Consider the following 27723-nt stretch of genomic DNA (forward strand, 5'->3'; position numbering starts at 1 on the left):
TACGATGCCTCAACAAGGCCACCATACCAGAGAGATGCCCCGTGCCCCATATCCAAAACTTTACCGCCAACTTACAAGGGCCACGAGTGTTTTCAAAGGTTGATTTAATCAGAGGTTATCATCAAATCCCAGTGCACCTCAAGGACATGCCCAAAACTGCCATAATCACCACCTTTGACTTGTTCAAATTCATGAGGATATGAGCTTAAGAACGCTGCTTAGACTTTTCAGCAGCTGATGAATGTGGTGGGCTGGGACCTCCCATTCATGTTCAACTATTTGGACAATATTCTTATTGCCAGCTGCAATCATTCAGAGTACACAGCCCACTTCAGATAACTATTCACCTGCCTGCAGTAGTTTGGACTGACCATCAACCCCACCATGTGTAAGTTTGGGCGGGACACAATTGACTTCCTGGGGCATCAGATCAATAGGTACAGGGTGAAACCACTGCCCGAGAAGGTAGAGGCTATTCAGCGGTTCACAAAACCTCACACCTTAAAGGGCCTGCAGGACTTCACTAGTATGATTAACTTTTACCATCGATTCATACCACTGCAGCTCAGATCATGTGTCCCCTTTTCAAGTTCTTGGTGGGTAAAAATAAAGATGCTGCTTGGGATGAGGAGGCCTTGGAGGAGTTCCAGAAGGCTAAGGACACTCTGGCTAATGTTATCCTTCAGTTTCCCCCCAGCCAGAGGTGCTGAACGCCCTCACGGTGGATGCCTCCAGTACAGCAGTTGGAGGGATCCTCGAACTGCTAATCAATGGACAATGGCAGCCCTTGGCCTTCTTTAGCAGGCACCTCTGGCCACCTGAACTTAAATACAGGACCTTTGACCAAGAGCTATTGGCGCTGTACCTGGAGGTCAGGCACTTCCAATACTTTCTGGAAGGCAGACAATTAAAGGTCTTCATAGACCACAAACTTTACTTTCCACAAAGTGTCTGACCCATGGTCAACTAGGCAGCAGAGGCACCTTTCCTACATGTCCAAATTCACCACAGACATCCAACACATTGCCGGCAAGAACAATTTGGTGGCCGATGCACTCTGCCGTCCCACCATCGAGTCCGTCCATGCCCTATCCCAGGGCATAGATTATTCAGCCCTAGCAAGGGCACAACATAACAATCCTGTGATCCTGGCATATAGGACAGCGCTTTCCAGGCTGTGGCTGGAGGATGTCATAATTGCCCCAGGCAACCAGACACTACTCTGCAATGTCTCTACCAGCAAACCCCACCATGCTGGCAGCATGGGGACAACAGGTCTTTGCCGCAGTGCACAACCTTGCGCATCCAGCCATCAGAATCACAACAAAGAAGGTGGTCAGCTTCATCTGGCATGGGCTCCGCAAACAGGTCAATCAGTGGGCCAAGACCTGCATGCTCTGCCAGGTGTCCAAGGTGCAAACTCACACTAAAGCACCTCCCAAACTTTTGAGCCAGCGTGGCGTAGGTTCAGCCACATCCACATTGCAGGACTGCTACCAGTTTCTCCTGGGGCAAGATACCTCCTCACTATCATCAACCACTCTACAAGGTGGCCAGAGGCAGTCCAGATGGCTGACACGACCACAGAGACCTGCGCCAAGGCACTAATCAACACCTGGATTTCCAGGTTCAGAGTTCCGGAACATCTCACCCCCAACAGGGGAGCACAGTTTATCTCGGGGCTCTGACCACCACTAGCCAAACTGTTAGGAACCCATCTCCACCATACCATATCACCCACAGGCCAATAGTCTGGTGGAGTGGTTCCACAGACACTTAAAAAGAGCCCTGATAGCCTGGCTTAAGAGGCCCAACTGGGACGATGAACTGCCTTGGGTCCTTCTGGGGATACACACCACACCAAAGGATGACTTTAATGCCTCCACAGCAGAAATTGTCTACAGCGCACCCTTGGTAATCCCAGGGGAGATCTTGGCCACTGCCAAGGATCCAGAAACCCCCACAGTTGCACTGAAACAACTAAGGGAAAGATTGGGTACCCTAGCCCCTCTGACCCTCCACAGCCTCCGCCGCATGGCCAGCCCAAATCTTTCATCCCCAAAGACTTACACACCTGTGAATGTTTTTGTGTGAAGGAGAGTGCACCAGGAGCCCCTCCAATAGCCATTCGAGGGGCTTACAGAGTCATCAGGCATGATGACTTGATGTGTGTATTGGACATTACCAGCAGAGGAAACCTTCACCCTTGACCGCCTGAAACCAGCCCACATAGACATTAGCCAGCTAGTCGAGACTCAGCCCCTGCCAAACAGAAGTAGGTCACCCAAAGTGGCAGTGAACACTCCGATCACCAGTTCTGGGGGGTGGATGGGGGGGGCGTTGTGTATCAACCTGGCTCACAAAATGGCTGGTGAACCCAGTGATGGTGATGGCCCCGCAGGGACCAACAGCCGTCATCCCATATGACCTTCCGCATGATGGGAAACAGCGGGCAATGGTGGGAACGCCAGCCAGTCAGAACCTAGCACTGCGATGACATCACACCTGTTGTCAGAGGCAGGGAGTGAATATAAACAGAGCTGGCAGTGCAATAGATCAGTCTTCAACCTCGACTTGAGAGTGTGAGTGTGAATGTGTGTGTGACTCAACACGTTGTGTAATACAATATTTGACGAACTACTCTTTTTTAAAAAATTTTCAATTAAAGGCATTTTTTAGAGATAAATTAGGGCCAGCAATGTCTTTGCCTAATTGTACTGAAGAAGAACTTATTAGGAGTGGGAATGACAAAAAAAAATTTCTTTGATATATTTGCTATTGCAAATAGGAACTTCTAAATTAGGATTGCGTAGATCTAGGCAGAGATTGGAAACAGATTTGAATATTACGATAGATCAACAAATTTGGGAAAATTTATGTAGAGATTCTAAGACTAAAATTATTAATGTAAGGTACAGATTAGTTCAATACAATTAGTTCAATATATCAATTATATCATACACCACAGAGTTGAATAGATTGAAATGAGATTCATTAGATCAATGTTTAAGATGTGGTGAGGATTTAGGATCTTTCATACATTCAACATGGTCTTGTCCAAATGTGAGACACTTTTGGGTGTCTAAAAGTAATTTTCTACAAAAGGTTACACGAGTGGTTCTCAACCTTTTTCTTTCCACTCACATACCACTTTAAGTATTCTCTATACCATCGATGCTCTGTGATTAATAAGGGATTGCTTAAGATGGTATATGGGTGGAAAGAAAAAGTTTGAAAACCACTGTTTTAATCATACCTAATTGACTCATTATGTGCATGGTTTCATAACTCCAATGAAAATGGACCAATGACTATTTTTCTCAAACAAAATATTTCAGTAACAATTGGATCTAGAGCAGTGATTCTCAACCTTCCCTTCCCAGTCGCATACCACCTTAAGCAATTCCTTACTAATCACAGAGCACCTTTGGCATAGGGATTACTTAAAAGTGGTTTGTGAGTGGAATGAAAAAGGTTGTGAACAGGAGCTGTTTTTCTATTAAATCCTGATCTATTTTTATTAGGAAATATTGAAGCTACAATTCCTAAATTGAAATTATCAATTTATCAATTGAAATTTGTTAAATAAGCAGTAGCAAGAAATTGTATTGCAATTACTTGGAAATTGGATACATCTTTAACAATGCCAAAGTGGCATGCTGAAATTCAAAGTTGTATCTCTTTGGAAAAAAATTACTTATAACTTAAGAAATAAATATTCTATGTTTTTACAAATTTTGCACCCGTAATGACTTTAAATTTATAATTATATACTTTTTACCCCTGTGGTCCTGCAGAATCCTCCTCTATATGTTTGTGTTAGAACTGATGAGTTGCACTGTACAACATCTCTCTCTCTACAATCCATGATTCTTTGTTACTTTTTCTATCTCTTTATACATATTTTTATTTTTCAATTTGTACTTTTTCTTTTTTTTGGGGTGGGATAGAGGGGTTTTGGGATGGGTTGAAAACCATCATGTATGTAATCAAATCAATTTTTTTATATCTGTATATTTGAATAATACGATTTGTATTTTGTAATTTGTATATCTGATTGTACCCAGCTGGAAGCCTACTCAGTTGACAACACGGCCACCTTGTGGTTACCCCAGGTGCTGCCATCTTTGGACTCAATCGCAACCGCCACGCACCATTAGCGACCCGACCATAGCTGCTGAACTCCATGAGCACCCAATATCTTGGACACCGCCATCTTTGAAACTCAGCAGCTCCATGTGCAAGCCATAGGGGCTGCCATCTTGGATGCCATCATCTTGCAACTGAGCAAGATGATGGCATCCACCATAGCTACAGACAACGACCTGACACTGGCCTCCATCATGCTGGATCAATATAGCCCTCACCAACTTGCCAGATCAATGTTAGATATCCAGTTAAATGGCCATGTGATGAGCTGCCTGTACAATAGTGGGAGCATGGAGAGCTTCATCCAACTGGACATGGTGCGGCGCTACTCCTTCATGGTTAAGCCAGTGAATCATAAAGTCTCCTTGGCCTTAAAGACCCAAACGGCTAATGTCCATAGCTTCTGAGTAGTAACCCTGACTGTGTGGGGCACAGACTACAAAGACTTTAAATTCCTGGAGCTGCCATGCTACTGAGACTGGACTTCCAATGCCACCTTAAAAGCATGACAATGGAGTATGATGGGCCCCACCTCCCTCACTGTCTGTAACCAGCATTTCTTAAATCACCCACTGTGCTCCACCAGCAAGATCCCCCCCTGCCCCTACTGTTTCCAACCAGCAACCCGAATATTGCCCACGGCACAAGACCTGCGGGTTCTCAACCCTCAAGTTCACCCCTCCACCACTGTTCGCTAACCTCACCCTACTGTAAACCCGTTGCCACCAAAAGTAGATGGTGCTGCGATTATTCAATAAGGGGATAATTGAAGCCAGTACCTGCCCTTGGAGAGCACAAGTGGTGGTGGTGAGGAATGGGGAAAGAAACAGGATGGTCATTGACTACAGTCAGACCATTAACAAATACCCGCAGCTGGGTACCTCTTTCCTGCATATCTATTGTGGTAAATCAAATCACATAATGTCGAGTTTTCTTCACCATCGACCTTATGTCAGCTTATGACCAGCTTCCCATCACCTGGAAGAACACCAATACACTAGTTCTGAGGCAGATGGCTGCCCCTTCCATTTCCTGAGGGTTTCCTTCGGCATCACCAATAGGATTTTGGACTTCCAGCCGGAGATGGGCTGAATGGTAGACCAGTATAAGCTGCAGGCTACGTTCCTGTATCTGGACAATGTCACTATTTGCAGCCAGAACTTGCAGGACCATGACACCAAAAATTCCTCCAGACTGCCAAATCCTCGCAGAAATAAGGCTAAATGCATATTTTGCACAACTTGCCTTGCCACCCTTTGCTATGTCATAGAGAATGGAGGTATTGGCCCCTACTCTGAATGCATGTGCCTGCTTTTGAAACTCCCCTCTCCCACAGCCTTAAGGCCCTGAACAGGTGCCTGGGCTTCTTTTGCCACTATGCCCAGTGGATCCTCAATTATACGAGCAAGGCTCGGCACCTCGTTAAATCTATCTCCTTTCCCCTGGCACCAGAGGAGTACAGCTTTCTGCCACATCATAGGAGACATTGCCAAGGCTACAATGCACACTGTGGATGAATCCATCCCATTTCAGGTGGATAGCAATGCATCCAACTTTGCCCTGAAAGCCACACTTAACCAGGCAGGCAGACCCATCGCTTTCTTTTCATGCATCCTCCAGGGCCCTGAAATTCAACACTCCTCAGTTGGGAGGGAGGCCCAAGCTGTTGTTGAGGCAGCTCAGTACTGGAGACCCTGCCTAGCTAGCAAATGATTTACCTGGCTGACTACCTTTCTGGCTTTCATGTTCAACAACCAGCAGCTGGGTAAAATCAAAAATGACAAGGTATTAGACTTTCCACCTATAACTACGATATCTTACACCAGCCGGGAAGCTCAATGAGCCCTCAGATGCATTATCCCATGGAACATGTGCCAGTGCACAAATAGACTGTTTGCAAGCCATCCATAACAATATCTGCCACCCTGAAGTCACCAGGTTCTTCCATTTTATCAAAGCCCGCGATCTTCCTTCCTCCATTGAGATTAGGACTATGACCAGGAACTGCCGGAACTGTGCAGAGTGCAAACTGTATTTCTATTGACCAGACCGAGCTCAACTGATAAGGGCCACCTGTCCCTTTGAATGCCCGAGCATTGATTTCAAAGGATCCCTCCCCTGACCGCAATGTGTACTTCCTCAACATTATTGACAAGTATTCACATTTTCCATTCACTAGCTGCCACAGACATCAAAAACTACACAGCCTCTTCACTGTTGTTGAGTTCCCCTGCTGTATCCATAGCAACCAGATGCCCCCCTTTATGAGTGACACACTGCTCCAGTATCTGCTGGCCAGAGGTATCGCCACAAGCAGAACCACCAGCTCCAACCCTCGAAGGAACGGCAGGTAGAATGGGAGAATGCCACCATCCAGAAGGCCATCTTCCTAGCCCTGGGCTCTAAAGGTCTTCCAGTCTCCCACTGGCAAGATGCCATTCCTGAGGCATTCCACTCCATCAGATCATTCCTATGTACCGCCACCAATGCCACTCCACATGAAAGACTTCCTTCCCCAGGAAGTCTGCAGCAGGGACCAAGCTCCTGGCCTGGCTGATGTCCCCAGGGCTGGTCCTACTCTGGAAGCACATGAGGAGCCATGTCTTACCCACTCCCACCTCCTCCATGGCAACCCCCAATATGCCTATGTGGCTTACCCTGATGGGCTTGAGGACACAGAATTGGTTAGGGACCTGGTGCCCTCAGGACAACAACTGACCACCCCACCCACACCCCCTTCTCCTATCTTCACCCATGTACATCAGAGCCATGGCAGGTTACCCCAGCCTCAATGAATGGCATGCCAGACATCGCCACACATCCATCAAACTGACACTGACTGCTCCATACAGGCACCCTAGACTGTCCAGGACCTCATTGCAGTAACTCAGCCACAGATGGCACAAGACAGTCACAGCAGCAGATAAGACCGCCCAAAAGACTTAATTTATGGTAACTTCTGATGTACTTCACATCACCAGACTCTTTTTAAAAACAACGGGTGAATGTGGACCCTGGTGCCAGGGTCAGGGATATCTCCGATCGAGTACATAGCATTCTGCAAGGGGAAGGAGAACAGCCAGAAGTCGTGGTCCATGTGGGTCCAATAACTTAGTTAGAAGTGGGGATGAGGTCCTGAAACAGGATTATGTAGAATTAGGTAGGAAGTTAAAAAACAGGACCTCCAAGGTAGTAATCTCTGGATTGCTGCACGTGCCACGAGCTAGTGAGGGTAGAAATAGGAGGATGTGGAGGATAAATGTGTGGCTAAAGAGATGGTGCAGGGGGCAAGGGATAAGATTTCTGGATCATTGGGATCTCTTCTTGGGAAGGTCGGACCTGTACAAGAGGGACGGACTCCACTTGAACTGGAGGGGGACTAATGTGCTGGCAAGCAGATTTGCTAGAGCTGTGGGGGAAGGTTTAAACTAGTTTGGCAGGGGGGGTGGGGAACAGAGTGTGAGAGCAGTGTCCAGGGAGTATGGCCACCTAGATAGGAATAAAAAAGATAACAAAGGTAGGATTGAGATTAGGGTAGAAGGTAAAAAAGAGAATATATGTGAGGGTTATTCTCTGAGATGCATATATTTTAATGCAAGAAGCATAGTGAACAAGGTAGATGAGCTGAGAGCATGGATAGATACTTGGGGTCACGATATTGTGGCAATTAGTGAGACCTGGCTACAGGAGGGCAGGACTGGCAACTTAATATTCCAGGATACATTTGTTTTAGATGTGATAGATCAGGGGATAAAAAAGGAGTTGCTCTGCTTGTTAAGGAGGACATTACTGCCATGAGGTGGCAGGATGGTATGGAGGGATCAACCAGTGAGGCTGTTTGGGTGGAATTGAGGGGTGGAGGAGGCAAGAGGGTGCTATTACAGACCACCAAATGGGCCAAGAAAATTAGAGGAACAAATTTATAAGGAGATAACATATATGTGTGAAAATCATAAGGTAGTGATCATGGGAGATTTTAACTTCCCACACATTGATTGGGATACCCATACGGTTAGAGGGCTGGATGGGCTGGAGTTCGTTAAATGTGCTCAGGATTGTTTTCTAAATCAGTTAGTAGAAGAACCGACTCGGGACGGTGTAATACTGGATCTCCTGTTAGGGAACGAACTAGGTCAGGTAGCGGACATTAATGTTGGAGAACCAATTGGGTCTAGTGATCATAATTCTGTTAGTTTTAGGGTAGTTTTAGGGAAGAGCAAGGAGAGGCCTAAAGTTGAGGTTCTGGATTGGAAAAGAGCAAATTTTGAAGGAATATGAAGGGATTTGGGGAGTATTGAGTGGGACAGGATATTTTCAGGTAAGGATGTTAATGAAAAATGGAGGATATTCAAAAAAGAAATTTTGAGGGTACAGAGTAGTTATGTCCCAGTGTGGATCAAAGGAAAGGCTGGAAGTCAAAGGGAGGCTTGGTTTTCGAGGAATATTGGAAATTTGGTTAGGAGAAAAAGGGAGGTGTACAAAAGGTATAAAGAGCAAGGAGCTGAGAAGTTGAAGGAGGACTACAAAGAGTGTAGAAGGAATCTTAAGAAAGAAATTAGAAAGGCCAAAAAAAGGCATGAAGAGGCTTTGGCTGACAGAGAAAAATAAATCCAAAGTGTTTCTATAAGTACATTAACAGTAAAAGATTAGTGAGAGATAAAATTGGACCCCTTGTAGACAGCGAGGGTAGGCTGAGTGAGAAGTCTGAGGAAATGGGGCAAATTTTGAATGATTTCTTTGCCTCGGTATTCACTAGGGAAAAAAATGTTGAACCAGTTGAAGTAAAGAAAAATAGTGGGGAGGTCATGAAGCATATAAGGATAACCGAGGAGGTATTGTTGGCTGTGTTAAAAAAGATAAAGGTGGATAAATCTCCCGGACCAGACAAAATATTCCCTAGGACACTCAGGGAGGCTAGTGGACAGTTAGTAGGGCCATTAACAGAGATATTTAGGATGTCAATGGCCACGGGGGTGGTGCCAAAGGATTGGAGGGTGGCACATGTGGTTCCTCTGTTTAAGAAAGGGTCCAAATGCAAGCCTGTAAGTCTGACGTCTGTGGTGGGCAAGTTTTTTTTTATTTTTATTTTTTAAAATTTTTTATTTTTTACACTATAAACCATATTGATCAAGATACATACATTTTTCTTTTCAAATATATACAGTGTCGTTTTCTCCCCTTCCCTCCTCCCCTCCCACTTATTTAAAGTTCAGAATATAAGATACATTAAACCCTTTAAAAAATGTTGTCACTCAATAAAAATAAACAAGAAATTCCACTGAGTCAGTTCTTTTCATTATCTTCTCCTTCTGTCATTTTAGGTGGTAGATGTCCACGGTAGGTTTTCTCTATTGTGTTTCATGTATGGCTCCCATATTTGTTCAAATATTGTAATGTTATTTCTTAAATTGTATGTTATTTTTTCTAATGGAATACATTTATTCATTTCTATATACCATTGTTGTATTCTCAAATTATCTTCTAATTTCCAGGTTGACATAATACATTTTTTTGCTACAGCTAGGGCTATCATAATAAATCTTTTTTGTGCTCCATCCAAATCAAGTCCAAATTCTTTGTTTTTTATATTACTTAGGAGGAAGATCTCTGGGTTTTTTGGTATATTGCTTTTTGTGATTTTATTTAGTATCTGGTTTAGATCTTCCCAAAATTTTTTCACTTTCTCACATGTCCAGACTGCATGAACTGTTGTTCTCGTTTCCTTCTTATAGCGAAAACATCTGTCTGATACTGTTGGGTCCCATTTATTTAACTTTTGAGGTGTAATGTATAACCTGTGTATCCAGTTATATTGTATCATACATAACCTTGTGTTTATTGTGTTTCTCATGGTTCCGGAGCATAGTTTCTCCCATGTTTCCTTCTTTATCTTTATGTTTAAATCTTGTTCCCATTTTTGTTTGGTTTTACCATTTGTTTCCTCATTCTCCTTTTCTTGTAGTTTAATATACATGTTTGTTATAATTTTTTTGATTATCATTGTATCTGTAATCACATATTCAAAATTACTTCCTTCTGGTAACCTCAGACTGTTTCCCAATTTGTCCTTAAAGTAGGATTTCAGTTGGTAGTATGCCAACCTTGTATCGTCAGTTATATTATATTTATCCTTCAATTGTTCAAAATATAATAGTTTATTTCCCAAAAAACAATTCTCTATTCTTTTGATCCCTTTTTCCTCCCATTCTCTAAAGGAAAGATTATCTATTGTAAAAGGGATTAGCTGATTTTGCGTCAGTATTAGTTTTGGTAGTTGGTAATTTGTTTTATTCCTTTCTACATGAATCTTCTTCCAAATGTTGAGCAGATGATGCAATACCAGAGAATTCCTACGTAGTACCAATTTTTCATCCCATTTATATAATATATGTTCAGGTATCTTCTCCCCTATTTTATCTAGTTCTAATCTTGTCCAATCTGGCTTTTCCCTTGTTTGATAAAAATCTGATAGGTATCTTAATTGTGCAGCTCTATAATAATTTTTAAAGTTTGGTAGTTGTAAGCCTCCTTGTTTGTACCATTCTGTTAATTTATCTAGTGCTATCCTCAGTTTCCCCCCTTTCCATAAAAATTTCCTTATTATTTTCTTTAAATCCTTGAAAAATTTCTCTATTAATCGTATTGATATGTCTGAAATAAATATTGTATCCTTGGGAAAATGTTCATTTTAATACAGTTTATCCTTCCTATCAGTGTTAGTGGTAAATCTTTCCAATGCTCTAAGTCATCTTGTAATTTTTTCATTAGTGGATAATAATTGAGTTTATATAGATGGCCGAGGTTTTTATTTATTTGTATACCTTGATATCGCATTGCTTGCGTTTGCCATCTGAATGGTGATTCTTTCTCAAATTTTGAGAAATCCGCATTATTCATTGGCATTGCTTCGCTTTTATTTGTACCCCGACACTTCTCCATATTCCTTCAATTTCCTATGTAATTCTTTTATTGATATTTCTGGTTCTACTAAGTATATTATAATGTCATCTGCAAATAGACTGATTTTATATTCCTTGTCTTTTATTTTTATCCCTTTTATTTTATTTTCTGTTCTTATCAGTTCTGCCAGTGGTTCTATGGCTAATGCGAACAATAAAGGAGATAGTGGGCATCCCTGCCTTGTTTATCTGCTTAAGTTAATTTGTTTTGTTATATATCCATTTACTGTCACTTTCGCCAATGGCCCCTTATATAATGCTTTAATCCAATTAATATATTTCTCTGGTAATCTGAATTTATGTAGTACTTTGAATAAATAATTCCATTCTACTCTGTCAAAGGCCTTCTCTGCGTCTAAAGCAACCACTACTGTTGCAGTTTTATTTCCTTCTACTGCATGAATTAAATTAATAAATTTACAGATATTGTCTGTTGTTCGTCTTTTTTTAATAAATCCAGTTTGGTCTAGATTTACTATTTTTGGTACATAGTCGGCTAATCTGTTTGCTAATATTTAGCTATTATCTTGTAATCTGTGTTAAGTAAAGATATTGGTCTATATGACGCTGGTGTAAGTGGATGTTTCCGTCTTTGGTATTACTGTAATTATTGCTGTTTTACATGACTCTGGTAAGCTTTGTGTTTTATCAATCTGGTTGATTACTTCCAGAAGGGGGGAATTAATAAATCTTTAAATGTTTTATAGAATTCTATTAGGAATCCATCCTCTCCTGGTGTTTTATTGTTCGGTAGTTTTTTTATTATCTCCTGTATTTCTTCTATTTCAAATGGTTTTGTTAATTTATTTTGTTCCTCTGTTTGTAATTTCAGTAGTTCAATTTTAGTTAAAAATTCATCTATTTTATCTTCTTTCCCTTCGTTTTCAGTTTTGTATAGTTGTTTGTAGAATTCTCTAAAGTTTTCATTAATCTCCGTTGGATTATATGTGATTTGCTTGTCTTTTTTCCTTAATGCCAATACCATTCTCTTGTTCTGTCTTAAGCTGCCACGCTAGAATTTTGTGCATTTTTTCCCCTAGTTCATAATATTTCTGTTTTGTCTTCATTATGTTCTTCTCCACCTTATATGTTTGTAGTGTTTCATATTTTATTTTTTTATCTGCCAATTCTCTTCTATTAGTTGTGTCTTCCTTCATTGCTAATTCTTTTTCTATATTTGCTATTTCCCTTTCCAACTGTTCTATTTCCTTGTTGTAGTCCTTCTTCATCTTGGTTACATAACTTATTATTTGTCCTCTGATGAACGCTTTCATTGCGTCCCATAGTATAAACTTATCTTTCACTGATTCTGTATTTATTTCAAAGTACATTTTAATTTGTCGTTCAATTAATTCTCTAAAATCCTGCCTTTTAAGTAGCATGGAGTTTAATCTCCATCTATACATTCTTGGTGGGATGTCCTCTAACTCTATTGTCAATAACAGAGGTGAGTGGTCTGATAATAGTCTAGCTTTATATTCCGTTTTCCTAACCCTCTCTTGCATGTGAGCTGATAACAGGAGTAGGTCTATTCTTGAGTATGTTTTATGTCTGCCCGAATAATATGAATATTCCTTTTCCTTTGGGTGTTGTTTCCTCCATATATCCAAAAGTTGCATTTCTTGCATCGATTTAATTATAAATTTGGTTACTTTGTTCTTTCTATTATTTTTTTTTCCCAGTTTTATCCATGTTTGAATCCAAATTAAGATTGAAATCCCCTCCGATTAGTATGTTCCCTTGCGAATCTGCTATCTTCTAAAAGATATCTTGCATAAATTTTTGATCTTCTTCATTAGGTGAATATACATTGAGTAAATTACAAAACTCTGAATATATCTGACATTTTATCATTACATATCTCCCTGCTGGATCTATTATTTCCTCTTCTATTTTGATTGGTACATTTTTACTGATTAATATAGCTACTCCTCTAGCTTTTGATTTATATGATGCTGCTGTTACATGTCCTATCCAATCTCTCTTTAATTTCTTGTGTTCCAATTCGGTTAAGTGTGTCTCTTGTATGAATGCTATATCAATTTTTTCTTTTTTCAATAAATTTAACAGTTTCTTCCTTTTGATTTGGTTATGTATTCCATTAATATTTAAAGTCATATAATTCAACATAGCCATCTTATACTTTATCTTTCCTTTCCATTTCCTCATCATCACCTTTCCTTCTTATCCATTTGTTTTCTTTTTTTAAGCACATTATAAGACAACATTTCTAAAACATAAAATATTTCCAATACTCTCCTATCTAAAAATCCTTTAACCCCATTATCCCCTCCCCTTCCTGAGTTGCCCTTTGTCCCTTGTCAGGCAACCACATCTCCCCTCTCCCTTTGGATTTGCGAAATCACTCGCAAACGTCAATTGATTTCGCAGTTCTTCCCCACCCAGCCCCCCCAGAAAAGATTTTAATCTTCATATATAACAAAGGTCACTCCCTTAATTCCCTCCTTACTTCCTCTCTTCCCTTACTTTCCCTTGTTAATTCTTATCTATACTCTATATATTCTTTTCTAAATATACATACCCACATGTACACACATATATACATACACACATACACATATACATATATACCCATATACACACATACATATAGTTTGTGGTCATTTTTGCTCTTGTTACATGTCTTCATCTCTCTGTCTGTTTTGTAGTTGTTCTGCAAATTTTCGTTGCTCCTCTGGATCCGAGAATAGTCTGTTTTGCTGCCCTGGAATAACTATTTTAAGTACCGCTGGGTAACATGCTTGACAAACCTGATTGAGTTCTTCGAGGGGGTTACAAAAAAGGTTGATGAAGGGAAAGCTGTGGATGTTGTCTATTTGGACTTTAGTAAAGCTTTTGACAAAGTTTCCCACAGGAGGTTAGGAAAAAAGGTGGAGGCTGTTATATAGAGAATTTAGGTTAAAATGACTTAAGTTAAAATGTGATGATTAATCATAAAAAGGGAAGCCAGAACGGACAGGGAGCTTACTAGCAGCCAAGGACAAAAGGTTCAGCTGGATATGTTTTTTTAAACATATCTTTTCATGGTCATAGTGAGAGACATGCAGGAGACAAAAGATTGATAAGAAGGGTGAGAAACAGAATTTAGTGTATGTAGAGTTCGCAGCGTACGTAACGAACGTGATAATTAAAAATGCAGTTGTACTTAGAATGCTTTTGCAATACTAACCAATTAAAACAGTATTAATAAGAAGGGGAAGGGCAAACAATAAGGGTATAAAAATCAATGCACTGTATGTATCGGGGCTTAACTGGTGAGAAGCCAGTTGAGTCCAACTCTGCAGACTTGTAAATAAAGCTTGTCGTGTCATCAGTTTTAAAGAGACTCATGTGTGAGAAGTTTTATTTCTGACAGAGGCAATAGGTATAAATAAAGAGGTAGTGAAATGGATTCAGCAGTGGTTGGATGGGAGGTGTCTGAGAGTAGTGGTAGAAAATTGTTTGTCCAATTGGAGGCCGGTGACTAGTGGAGTTCCTCAGGGTTCGGTCCTGGGTCCACTATTATTTGTTATATATATTAACGATCTGGATGTAGGGGTGGAGAATTGGATAAGCAAGTTTGCGGGTTACACAAAGATTGGTGGTGTTGTGGACAGTGAGGTAGATTACCGTAGATTAAAAGGTGATTTAGGAAGGCTGGAGGTGTGGGCTGAGAAATGGCTGATGGAATTTAATACAGATAAATGTGAGGTGCTACATTTCGGAAAGGCAAATTTAAATAGGTCATATACATTGAATGGTAGACAATTGAAGAGTGCAGAGCAACAAAGGGATTTAGGAGTTATGGTAAATAGTACCCTCAAGGCTGATACTCAGGTAGATGGTGTGGTGAAGAAGGCATTTGGAATGTTGGCCTTCATAAATCGGAGTATTGAATTCAAGAGTAGGGAGGTTATGATGAAATTGTACAAGGCATTGGTGAGGCCAAATTTGGAGTACTGTTTACAGTTTTGGTCACCAAATTATAGGAAAGATATAAACAAAATAGAGAGAGTGCAGAGAAGGTTCACGAGAATGTTGACAGGATTTCAGGGTCTGAGTTACATAGAAAGGTTGTGCAGACTGGGGTTTTTTTCTCTGGAACGTAGAAGATTGAGAGGGGACTTGATAGAGGTGTTTAAGATTTTAAAAGGGACAGACAGAGTAAATGTGGATAGGCTTTTTTAATTAAGAGTGGGGGAGATTCAAACTAGAGGGCATGGTTTAAGATTGAAGGGGGAAAATTATAAGGGGAACATGAGGGGAAATTTCTTTACGCAGAGGGTGGTGGGGATGTGGAATGAGCTTCCGGCAGACGTGGTCGAGGCAGGATCATTGGTTACATTTAAGGAAAGACTGGATCATTACATGGATAGGAGTGGACTGGAGGGGTATGGACCGGGTGCTGGTCAGTGGGACTAGGAGGGTGGGGATTTGTTACGGCATGGACTAGTAGGGCCGAACTGGCCTGTTCTGTGCTGTAAGTTGTGCTGTATGGTTATATGGTAAACCACTGTTTGTATACTTATCTGTTGAGGCACACCCATTTGCTGATTATGCCTGTGGCCCCTCTTACAGACTCCTGAATAAAGATGACTGTTCCACAGCCCCATCCCCAGTTCAGGACAGTCAACCAGAATGGACGTGACTCCATTCTATTGTGAATAAAGCCTATCAGCTTTACATAGCTTTAGTTTTTTAGAGTTATTGATGATATATCACTGTACATCTACAATTTCTTTAAAGAGAGTGACCAGTGATGTCACCACCCAGTTTGCGTTGATGAATATTGTCAGGCAAGGGTTTAACTCCCTCCACTGTTTGTTTGCCCCTTAACCATGCTAAATAAGGTCTGGGTCCTCAGGAGCTATGCATTGCTAGTTTTGGGGTCCATTGCTAACACGATGCCAGGCCTGGGCACCAGATATCAATTTCAACCTGGATGTCAAGAACAAGGTTGGACTCAGACTCAAGGGATCAGCCTAGGTCTGGACCTTGGCACAAGGAAGTGGCCTGGGCAGATTAGTCACTGGCATTAACTAACATAGAGAGCATTTACTGACATAAGAGGATTCTTTGAAATTTTATCCCTGTCGAGGCCTCTTTCCCTAATTTTAATGTTATTGGAGACAGGCGCATGAATATAAATTGGAAGGATTCCCAGATATAGCTTTGTTTTTTGAGGAAATATGCACAACTTCTTGACGTAGGAGAATGGGTAACATTTGCCCTGCAAGATGAAAGTGGTAATACCTCGACTTTTGAAAAATAAAAGTTTTTATATATCATTTCTACAGCCTAACATTAGTCATCAGATTTCAAGAACTGTTAACTGGGAGATTCTGCTTTATATTTATTTTTTCCTCTTTCGTGTACTTAATGTATTTTCTTACAATATCCATAGTTATAGGGAATAGTTTGTGTTGATCAAATGATTTTCAGTTATAGTGTGGTTTTGTGTGGCCTCAACCCACAATGGGTCCCATCTATCTGTCCCTTTTGTTGAAATGCAATTTTGCCATCCTACAGCTGAAAAAAATTCTTAATATCTGGAAGATTCAAAAATAAGCACATATAATCATTCATGTCATTGCTTGTTGTCATCAGATACACATTTTGTCAACCAAGGATGACAGAAGACTTTAGTCTGAAAGCCTAGCAAAAGTGGCTGCAGTACAGAATAGGCCTTAAAAAGTCAAAAATGAAAAGGTTTCTGGAGAAAAACTTCTATAATCATGATATTAATCTTTGTTTCTAACATTTTAATTTAGCAGGCAAATCATTTTCCTTCTATTCTCGGAGCTGCTCTGTCATCAGTGGGTGATTGTATCACATTCTGCCTCCTCATAAACTACCTGAAGATGCTCTCTGCTCGGTGTCTTAAACTTGCAACCATTTTTAACCTTGCCATTCTTCAATGTAGTGCAAAGCACCATAAAATAAACAAAATGTTTATTTGTTGTTGATTTCCAGCATTTCTTATTTTTATATTATATATTGAATGATCTGCAAGACACCTGTAATATGGGCAACATCTCCTGGAGGATGCACAAAAGTTTCCTAAGGAGCTGATGACCTGAATTAGAATTGTCTGGTTAATTTCCAACCCCCCCCCCCCATATTATCAATATGGACATGAGAAACTGATAGCATCCTTTACATTTCTTGCACTGCTTTAAGTGGTTTTTTTTTAAATACAAGGTTTTGGAATAAAATTGTCATATTTTATCCATATTTTACATCTGTTTTGTACCAGTGATACCCATTTCTTGGACCACATTCAAGTACAGTATATAGTATGATACTGAGCAAATTTCTCTATGGTGCATATTTCTGCAATGGGCCTGGATGTTTGATTTATTAAGTCTGTTTTCAATGAACTTTGTTTTAATTATACACTGTTGTTCCAGATAAACAGAAGAAAGTCATATATTTTCTTTAACATACTAGGGGCAAGGATAATAAATGAAAGGGAAAAGATGTATCATTCTAAAATTATGGGAGATAGTAAATAAAAGTAAATTCAGTTTTGATATGTCAAGAATTTTTAGGAATACTCACAAAGGGGAAACTGTCATGACCTTGTCGGATATTTTGCATGGTATTGTTGGAACGCAACCATCAGCCACAGTTCTCTAAAAAAAAATCCAGATGTGTCTTTAAGTTATATTACAATTCTTTAATTTCTTTATCAGAAGTGCAACAAGCCTGTTTCCTTTTCCTAAAATTACACTGTTCATTCTTATTTTCTTGCTAATTTTATGGAAAGTGATTTATAATGATTTTGTAACTCATGAGATTTTATTGAAAAATATTACAGAGCTGAGCAGATTTTGCTGAATATTTGAAAATAAGTTGTGGGGCTTGAATATCAAATATTGAAAATACTCTCCAAGCTTTCATGTTACTGTATACAAGGCTTGTTAGTAAAAAGTTTTATTCTTCATTTGCAGCATTTACATATGATCCAATAAATATCTACCCACAAGAACTCTCAACTGTTCTTCATGTCGACACTAGCTTGTGCTTAACATTGTAATTTTAACTTGGTTAAAATGTAAAGGGCAAAGATCATATTATTTCAGTGCTATTTAATCAGATGTTTTAAATTAGATGTATTATTTTACTTTATATGATTAAAAGTTAGACAGGAGTTATGACACAAGGGTCAAGAATTTGCAGTTAAACCATCCACAAATTTAATACAACTTGTATTCATTTGGAACCTTATTTGAAACAACAACATTCTCTAAAGCATGATTCAACAGTATTTACTTTTACTCCAGTAGTATTTGACACTAAAGCAAGGAGATATTATATCTAGTAGCTTGGTCAGAATGAGATTTTAAAGACCCTTTTTAAAGAAGTTGAGGCAGATAAATGTTCAAGTGGGAATGAATTCCAGACCTCAGAATCATTCACAGCTGAAGAGAGTAACCAGTTGAGTAATTAAATTTGAGCATACCAATGATAGAATCAGAGAGTTACAAATATTTCTGTAGATTACAAGGCTGGAAGAGATTATAGAGAAAATTTAGACTATTGGGGTATTTGAAAATGAGAATTTCAAATTTGAGGAATTGCTTAACACACCTCATGTACAAGCACAGGTTAGTGAGGGATATTGAGATTTGGTGAAAGTCAAGATGAATACAACATTATGATAAGCTTAAATTAAAGAAGGAGGCCAGAAAGGCATGCATTGGAAAAGTCGAATCCACAGATAACAGCTTCACAAGGGGTCAAGTAGTGGAGGAGCAGACCCAAAGATGGTCAGGTGATGTCAGGTTGGCTCTTGTGCATGCTGGTAACGGCTGAATTCTTGTGATTACCAGCTTCTATGTAAATCAAAATGAATTGGGACACCTTCTTTGAAGCATTAACTTGTCAGAAAGTGCTCAGCAATACTTGGCTAAGCCACATCGGTAGTAGAACGTCAAGCACCATCATGTTGAGCACTGGTGCACCTCAGGGCTGCATACTCAATCTGCTCCTGTTCACGACTGGATTGCCAGATCCAGCTCCAACAGTGTCAAGTTTGAAGCTGACACAACAGTAGTTGGCCTCATCAGCAACAATAATGAGACGCACTACAGAGAAGAGGTGGAAAATCTATGAAATGGTGTGAGAGTAACAACATAAATCTCAACATGGACAAGATGAAGATGGCTGTGGACTTCAGAAACAACCACCCTCCACAACACATCAAAAACTCTGTAGTAGAGGGAGTGGAGAGCACCAAGTTCCTTGGAGTTCATTTAACTAGTGACCTATTGTGGAGATTTAACAATGACTGCACTTCCTGATAAGACTGAAGTGAGCAAAGCTACCAGCCACCATTACATCAACATTCTATAGGAGCTTTATTGAGTGCAGCTGAACCACAGTGTGGTATGGTTGCTGCAGAGAAATGGACTATAAGAGGGTCAGAAAATATATTATTAATATGATCACTTGAGTCTCCTTCTCCCACCACTACCCACATCCCCCCCCCCCCCCCCCCAATCAATGTGATCTACTGGGATCATTGTCTGAAGAGAGTGTGCAAAATCATTGAGGACCCTTTCCAGCCTGACACAGCATTTTTCAGCTGTTTCTGTCAGGGAAGAGATACAGGAGTATCAGAGAAAGCACCTCCAGGCAGAGGAACAGCTTCTTCCCACGGGCAGTGAGAATGCTGAATGACCAAAGGAACTGCTCACACTAACCATCCAAGACTCTCATATTCATGAAACAATATTTATTTTATTTATTTGTATAGATGAATACTTGTCCTGCATACATATTATTTGTCTGCATGTGTGCATGTTATATACGTCTGTGTATTTTTCACTGACGACTGGAAAACGCTGTTTTGTCAGGTTGTACTTGTACAATCTGATCACAAGAAACTGGTCTTGAAGATAAATACTTGGCTAGGCCTATCTTAAGACAACAATACCTTCTTCAGTGGATATTCCTGATGGCTGAGTAATCTTCTTTTCATGAGTGATTAGCTGGTATCTAGGGTCTATCAGGGCAATGGAGAGCCTAACCCAGTATTTCTCAACCTTTTTCTTTCCCCCGGGGATCCTCCTCATGGCTGTACCCTTGGCCAACAGGTACTGGCGCAGCTCCTCATTCATCAAGGAGGACCCCAGTCATTATGGATATAGCAGTGGTACCAGAACAAAGCGAAAATGCCACGTAGCACTTTTATGACTGTGGCCATATCCGGGCAGGGAATGGTGAAGGGGAAGTGAGAGTATTCATCCACGATGTTAAGGAGAGGTCCCTTAAAGTCCATGCTCAGCCGCTTGAAGGGGTGGGTGGCTTTAATAAGGTGGGTTTTGTTCAGCAAGTAGAACTGGGGTTTACACTCGGCACAACTTCCTGATGTCTTTGACCAAGTAGGGAAGGTTGCGGGCTCTAACAAGGTGGTAGAGCCTGGTGACTCTGGGGTGGCAGAGGTTGTTGTGGAGGACTTTGATATGATCCAGTTGCGTGTCGGCTCACATCCCCCGGGACAGGGCATCGGTAGGCTCGTTGAGCTTCCCGAGCCAGTACAAGATCTCATAGTTGTAGGTGGATAGCTCAGTTCTCCACCTCAGAATCTTGTCATTCTTAATTTTTCCCCGTTGTTTGTTGTTGAACATAAAAGCAACTGCACGTTGGTCAGTCAGCAGGGTGAATGGTTTTCCGGTGCACAGCTTCCACTATGTCTTGGGCCTCCTTCGTAATGGCTGAGTGCCAGAGCACAGGGCCCTGGAGGGATCTGGAAAAAATGCCATGGGACTGAGGCCTAGTTGAGTGTGGTGGCCAGGGTGAATTCAGATGCATCACTCTTCACCTGGAAGGGGGTGGATTCATCTAAAGCATGCATTACCACCTTAGTGATGTCACCTTTGATGTGTGAGAATGCCATTTGGGCTTCTGCCAACAAGGGAAAAATGGCCAATTTCATCAGGGGCTGGGCTTTGTCCATATAATTGGGGACCCACTGGGCATAATAAGAAAGAAGCCCAAGCACCTTTTCAGGGCCTTGAGGGTCTGGGTAATGGGAGTTCCAACAGGGGGCACATGTGGTCGTTAAAATCTAAGAAGTGCTGGAGATCCTAAGCAATAAGTTGTTTACTTTGAGAAGTAGTTAAATGAAGGTTACTTACAAAATTGGCAAACTTTTACGAATCCTCTAGACCACACATGTCAAACTCTGGCCCGCGGGCCAAATTTGGCCCGCGATATAATTATATTTGGCCCGCAAGATCATATTAAATATATATTAGAGTTGGCCCGCTGGCCGCCACGCCAGTATAGCACAGGCACACTGAAGGTGAAAGTGAAGATGCCGGAGGTGTGGAGGGATCTCAGAGTCCAGAATCCCGGGGATCGGAGCGCCGCACTCAGCCCGCCTGGCTCCCGGACACACAGACGCGGCTGGAGTTGGGGACCATCCTCGCTGGGTCTGTGCTTCAGCGGCGACGCCGGACCGAACGTCTCGTTGGCGATGCCTTCCCCCTCGCTCCGTGCGTGGCGGACCCTGCCTCCCGTTCCTTTTGTTGGAGACGAGCCCGGCGCCGTGAGATCGCAGTTTAATCCCTCTCCAACCATGGGAGGGGGGTGGGAGCAACGCGCTCTTCTCAGCCAATTCCTCCACCGCCCCGGATGCCGGCGTTTCAACTGAGGGTTCGGGTGCCTTCGTCAGGCGACTGACCTGTTGGTCCAAGACAAGGGGAGAGCGTACAAACTCCACACAGACAGCACCTGAACTCGGGTGAACGTGGAGCTGCAACCCCACATTCCACATCAGGACTGTGTGTAAGATTGGGAGCAGTGAGACGGAAGCTTATTTTGTTCCTGTGATTTATGCCTTTCTTGGGGTGGGGGGGGGGTCCTTCTCTGACCACTTGCCTAACAATTAACCTAATCAGATGTGGAGTTACCACAATACAACAGTTCTCAACCTTTTTCTTTCCACTCGCGTCCCTGTGCCATTGGTGCTCTGTGATTAGTAAGGGATTGCTTAAGGTGGTCTGTGGGTGGGAAGAAAAAGTTTGAAGACCACTGCTTTAATCATCCCTCATTGACTCGTCTTGTGCACGGTTTCAGAACGCTAAAGGAAATGGGCCAATGACAATTTTTCTCAAGCAAAATATTTCAGTAACAATTGGGTCTAGAGCAGTGATTCTCACCCTTTCCTTCCCACTCACATCCCACCTTAAGCAATCCCTTACTAATTACAGAGTTCCGATGGCATAGGGCACACATGTCAAACTCTGGCCCGCGATATAATTATATTTGGCCCGCAAGATCATTTAAAAAATGTATTAGAGGTGGCCCGCTGGCCGCCGTGCCAGTATAGCGCATGCACAGTAATACAACAAATCCCAGAATGCATTGGCGTCAGCCCGCTAATCGCCCCCACCTCCTCTGTTTATGTTGCAGGGTCTCACTGTGGACTCTGGTTTTGGGGCCTGGCCGGTGTCAGGGGAAGCCAAGGCCGCTTCCCAGCGCCCGGAACCAGAGGCCTCGGGCCTGACCTCGCCAGGACCGTTGCCCATTCCCCCTCCCTGCCGCAGGCCGACCTGTGACTCACGGTGACGGGGTCGCTGATCCGCCGAGATGCCGCCCTGCAGCGAGAGCCGATGCCCCTGCACTGTCGTTGTCCAACCCGATTGCCCGCAAACCCCGCCCTCCCACACACAGGCCTGAGTAAGTGTTATGAACTTTAATCTCAGGATAAAACTATCTTCCAATAGTTTCATGTCACAGTGATAAATATATTCCTGGTTAAAAATGGTCCTGCACCTGGATACAAGCTCATTAGGCATAAAACTTGAAAAGTGTGTAAATCAAAGGATATCTGTACCAATGGAAAAAGGGCATGGCAAATAACCCTGCTAGAGTTCATGCCCACAATCAGTCACCCATTTGATTGTTTCAGGAATCATGTTATTCTCCCACATTCTCAATAGCCCTCAGATTTTACTATTCGACAGCACACTAGCAACATTTGACAAATCCTCTATAGAGAAATATTATTTATTGAATATTTTATTTCTCATTTGTTAATGCTTCTGGAAAGAGTTTATCCAAAACTATTATCAAACATTTATTTTAATAAGAAAAAGTTTAACATTACATCTGTTGAAAGAAGAGAAAACATGCAGATGTTGTTGAAAATTTTCAATAAATATTTAGTTCGGCCCTCGACTTAGTCCAAGTTTTTAATTTTGGCCCTCCGTGAATTTGAGTTTGACACCCCTGCTCTAGACAATTAATCTATCATGGCCTGCAGCTGCTTTACCAGCTAAACTAAATTGCTAGTACAACTTAAGGCACCAACTCACTTTAGTACCTGAAATTACATACAAGTTCTGCATCTTTAGACCATCAAGAGACAGGCTGTTTTGACAAGGCTATTGGATTGTTGAAAAGCTACATTATTCAGCATTTCAGACTGTTCTCCAAAAAAATTATAAGTAGATCAGAAAATATAGAAAAACAATCATATGGAACAAAAGTTCAAATGTTCCATTTGCTCTTGTCATTATACGATTACCATAGCTTTCTTAAATTTATAATTAATAGATGTACATACCTTTCAAAAACATTCAAATTAATATATGAATAATTGAGAGTCAATACCTTTTGTGAACATCTTAAAGAACAACACATTTTTTAAAAAATTCTTCCCTTTTAGAAAATAAAAGACTTCTGGATCTTGCTTTGTAAAGAATGTGCTTATATCTGGAGGATCCCAAAAATCACCTAACAGCCTTTGAATTATTTTCTGATGTTTCTCCACATTTGCAACAAGGACAAAATAATCAACATTATTTTTTAAAATTAATGGATAAATATTGACCAGCATGCTTGAAATACATCGTCTGTTTTTCTTTGAAGTATTGCCAGGGAATGCTTTACATTACACCAGAGAAAAAAGTCATTCAAAAGACATTGCACTAGAACCTATCCTCTATTGCACTCACTGCCTTTGGTCTCAGTTTACACACATTTGTTTCTTCAAAATTCAGAGAGCTGGGTGAGCAGACTCTGGCCCTTACATGCATAAGGGGAAGCAAAAGGGGGCTTCAAACAGCAACTATTTCAGCAGAGAGAATTTGACACTTTTAAAATGTCAATTTACGTCAAGTTTTTTTAAAAGTAAAATTACTAAAAACCTTTAACATTTGTACTGAATTATTTTAAAGCATTAACATAATTAAAATATAGAAAATTATTACCTTTTCTGATAGGGTTAGTAACCATTCATAAGCTAACGCCCTTTAAGTAAAGCTGAACGCCAGTTGTTGGGTGCATTCATAGTCTCTCTGGGGCACATCACTGCACAGCTGCTGAGCTCAATAGGGAGCCCATTAACAAAATAATTGGTATGAATGGCTGACAGCCAGTTGTTCTGAGTGAGGCCATTGACCATCAGTCACTACAATTCAATCCAAAACATTAGGCAATACAATATTCCACAATGGCTGCAAAAGAGTGTCAGAACAGATTAAGATTTGGTGAACTATTTTATTTTGAATTTAGTATGTCGTATGAACAAATCATGATGTGAAACAATTCCTCTTAATAAATCATTTACATTTGTTTGCAGTCTAAATACAGTTGGTATATGAGGGTAAAACATTATGGAAGTTAATCAAGCCACAGCTAAGAGATATAAACAGAAAATGCAGAAATACCGAGGTCAGGTAGCATCTGTGAAGACAAGTTGAGTTTATGTGGTCTGTGTTCCTTTGCCAAAACTGTCATCCAAGCCGTAATTAAATAGGAAAGCTGAAGCAGAAACCTTTTTTGTTCTTTGTTTTGTTTGTTTTGCCTTTTATCTTTATTTTTAAATGATAAAAGTCAACCATGCAGAATTTATATTCTCATTGAATTTGTTTTAAAAATGTTGTTCAGTTGCAATGGTAAATCTGGTAGAAAATTATATATTTTTAGGTCATCATTACTTAAAATTTACATTTGTTATTATTACTAATTTTTACATTTAAATTGATAGAGATACAAAGTTAATGCATACTATTTGTTTAAAAAGCAAAAATAATCAATTATGCCAAACATTAATAAAGACAAAAAAAATAAGCCAAACCAGATAAAAACTAAAAAGTTTCATCCTAATTATACTGCTTCATTGCTGCTCTGGTTGATTTTTTTAAAAATTAGATTATTTGAGTTGACCCTAACTGTTTTGTTCTTTAATTATGAATCAGTGGTACAAACACTGCAGATTTCAACTGTTATATCAACAGAATTTTTACTCAGGTATATAACATTGTTGAGCTACATAGATCTAAGAACTCTCTAAATCAGTGGTTGAAAGAGAAAGATTGAAAACCACTGATTCTCAACATTGCCTTCCCATTCACATACCACCTTAAACAATCCCTTACTAATCACAGAGCATTTATGCCATAGGGATTGCTTAAAATGGTATGTGAGTGGAAAGAAAAAGGTTGCGAACCACTGGTCTAAATTAAAACATGATTTTTGGATAGCCAGACTTCAATCTATGTGATTGTTTTATTATGAAGTTGGAATTTTATATGTAAAGTTAAAGTCATTATTGTGTTAGGACTGCATTTAGTACGAGCCCTTCTCCAAAATATTGATCTCAACAAATTCTGATTCACTATGTGGGAGAAATGGTAGAAAACATTTTAGGTCTAAGATAAAATATAAGGGAATCTAATCAAGGAAATATAGACCCTGTAAATAAACTCAGTAATTGTAATTTGAGAATTAATGCAGCTTACAGATTGTTATGAACAATGTCAGCAAGTGAAATGCCCTCCATTAAATCCATAAACAAAAGACTTCCCATCTGGACTTACAATTCCTGGCACAAAGTCAACAAATCAGTTTGCCTCTGCCAGGTCATCATACATTAGTCGCCAAAGTAGTAGTTACGGAGAGGCAAATTAGAAAATAAATACTTTTCTTGGCATATAATATCTGGTGCAATTTTTAAAAGCACTGTATACAATTTGGAAAAACAGAATAATAATTAAATTGGTCCCTAAATGGACCAAATATTATTTGAACTTAAAGATGTGTCTATCTAAAAGAAATAAACCGTCTCTAAAATGAATGAACTAGTTTGCTTAAGAGTACTAAAAATGAACAAGCATTTTAAAGTTTATTCAGGGAAGAGAATTCTGGTTTGAATGTAGAAATTTACTGAAACAAATAAAAATGGAGACCCAAGAGTTAGAATGAAAACAGAAAATGCTGGAAACATTCACCAGTTCTGACAGCATATTTAGAGAGATTAAATGAGCTAACACTAAGAGTGTTCACTCTTTTGCCTAAGACCAGGGTCCACACCCGAAACATTAGCTCATATGTTCTTTCAACAGATGCCTCTTGTTCTGATGAACGTTTCAACATTTTTTAGTTTTGGTTCATATTTCTGCCATCTGAGGTTTTGTTTGTTTTATATTTGGACTCGAGAATCTGGCTGGCTAAGTACAATGTTAATTTATTTTAAGACATTTACAGCCAAAGGGAGAGTTACAGTAGTAAATGATAAAAGTAGAAGAATTAATTTATTAGGTTTATGTTTTGTGAAAGTACTGTCATCAGTGGATGAAAGATTTTAAGATTATTATTGAAGTCTACATCAGTGGTTCTCAACTTTTTCTTTCCACTCACATACCATTTTTAAGTAATCCCTATGCCATAGGTGCTCTGTAATTAGTAAGGGATTACTTAAGGTGGGAAGGGAAGGTTAAGAATCACTGTTCTAGACCCAATTGTTCCTGAAATATTTTGCTTGAGAAAAATTGTCACTGGCCCATTTCCTTTGGAGTTATGAAACCATGCACATAACGAGTCAATTAGGTACGATTAAAACAGTGGTTTTCAAACTTTTTCTTTCAATTCACATCCCACCTTAAGCAATCCCTTACTCATCACAGAGAACCCATGGTGTAGGGAATACTTAAAGTGGCATGTGAGGGGAAAGAAAGAGGTTGGGAACCACTGATGAACTTCCTAACCAGACAAGATGGAAATGTTCTTCAGAGCAAATATGGTAATAGTGGGAATTCAGCAAAGAACAATGCTGTACATGATCACACAGAAGTTATTCTATTGACTGAAATCAATTTACAAATATACAATTATTAATACTTCTTTCAAACATGAAAGATGTTTTGTTTAGTTGAAATAGTAAAAAGTTGCAAAATCAATATACTCATCCAAAACCCTCAGAAAATATGGAAAGTGTTAATATGGTATGGCTCAGTTAATCCATCTCATTTAGGAACCTTTATCAGTACGATAGTCTTTGGCACTTCCCTTGGCCATGTAGTAGGTGGCAAATTTGTTGTTTAATCAACAAACATATTTGAGATAAAAGTTACGAAACAATTATGACATTTGTGAAAATGCAATTGAAAAATGTGAGATACAAATATGATGACAGTTTATTGTCATCAAGCAATAATTAGTACTCCAGTTCAAGTCAAGTCTTTCTTTTCCAATCTTTTTATTATTATTATAATTTATAAACACATACAGTTCAAAGAGATATGAAAAATACATAGTAAATAACGAATTAATACAGAGATATTAAACAATAATATTGCAGAATAAAAATATATCATAT

The 27723-nt window shown here is 40.0% G+C and overlaps 1 protein-coding gene and 1 long non-coding RNA gene across 13 annotated transcripts in view; one reads left to right on the plus strand and one right to left on the minus strand.

Annotated features, from left to right (window-relative positions):
- Positions 1 to 24419, minus strand: part of LOC138760629 (uncharacterized) — an 86662-nt gene extending 62243 nt beyond the window's left edge. For both annotated transcript variants that reach the window (XR_011355762.1, XR_011355763.1), the window contains exons 1-2: positions 24335 to 24419; positions 17670 to 17743 (exon numbers count right to left, since the gene is read on the minus strand). This is a non-coding gene — a long non-coding RNA (uncharacterized lncRNA). The remainder of the gene's footprint in view (positions 1 to 17669; positions 17744 to 24334) is intronic.
- LOC138760628 (acylphosphatase-2-like) overlaps positions 1 to 27723 on the plus strand; it is a 155453-nt gene that overhangs the window by 123099 nt on the left and 4631 nt on the right. The window lies entirely within an intron of this gene.

The sequence above is a fragment of the Narcine bancroftii genome, chromosome 4, assembly GCF_036971445.1.
Source record: "Narcine bancroftii isolate sNarBan1 chromosome 4, sNarBan1.hap1, whole genome shotgun sequence".
NCBI classification, from domain to species: domain Eukaryota; kingdom Metazoa; phylum Chordata; class Chondrichthyes; order Torpediniformes; family Narcinidae; genus Narcine; species Narcine bancroftii.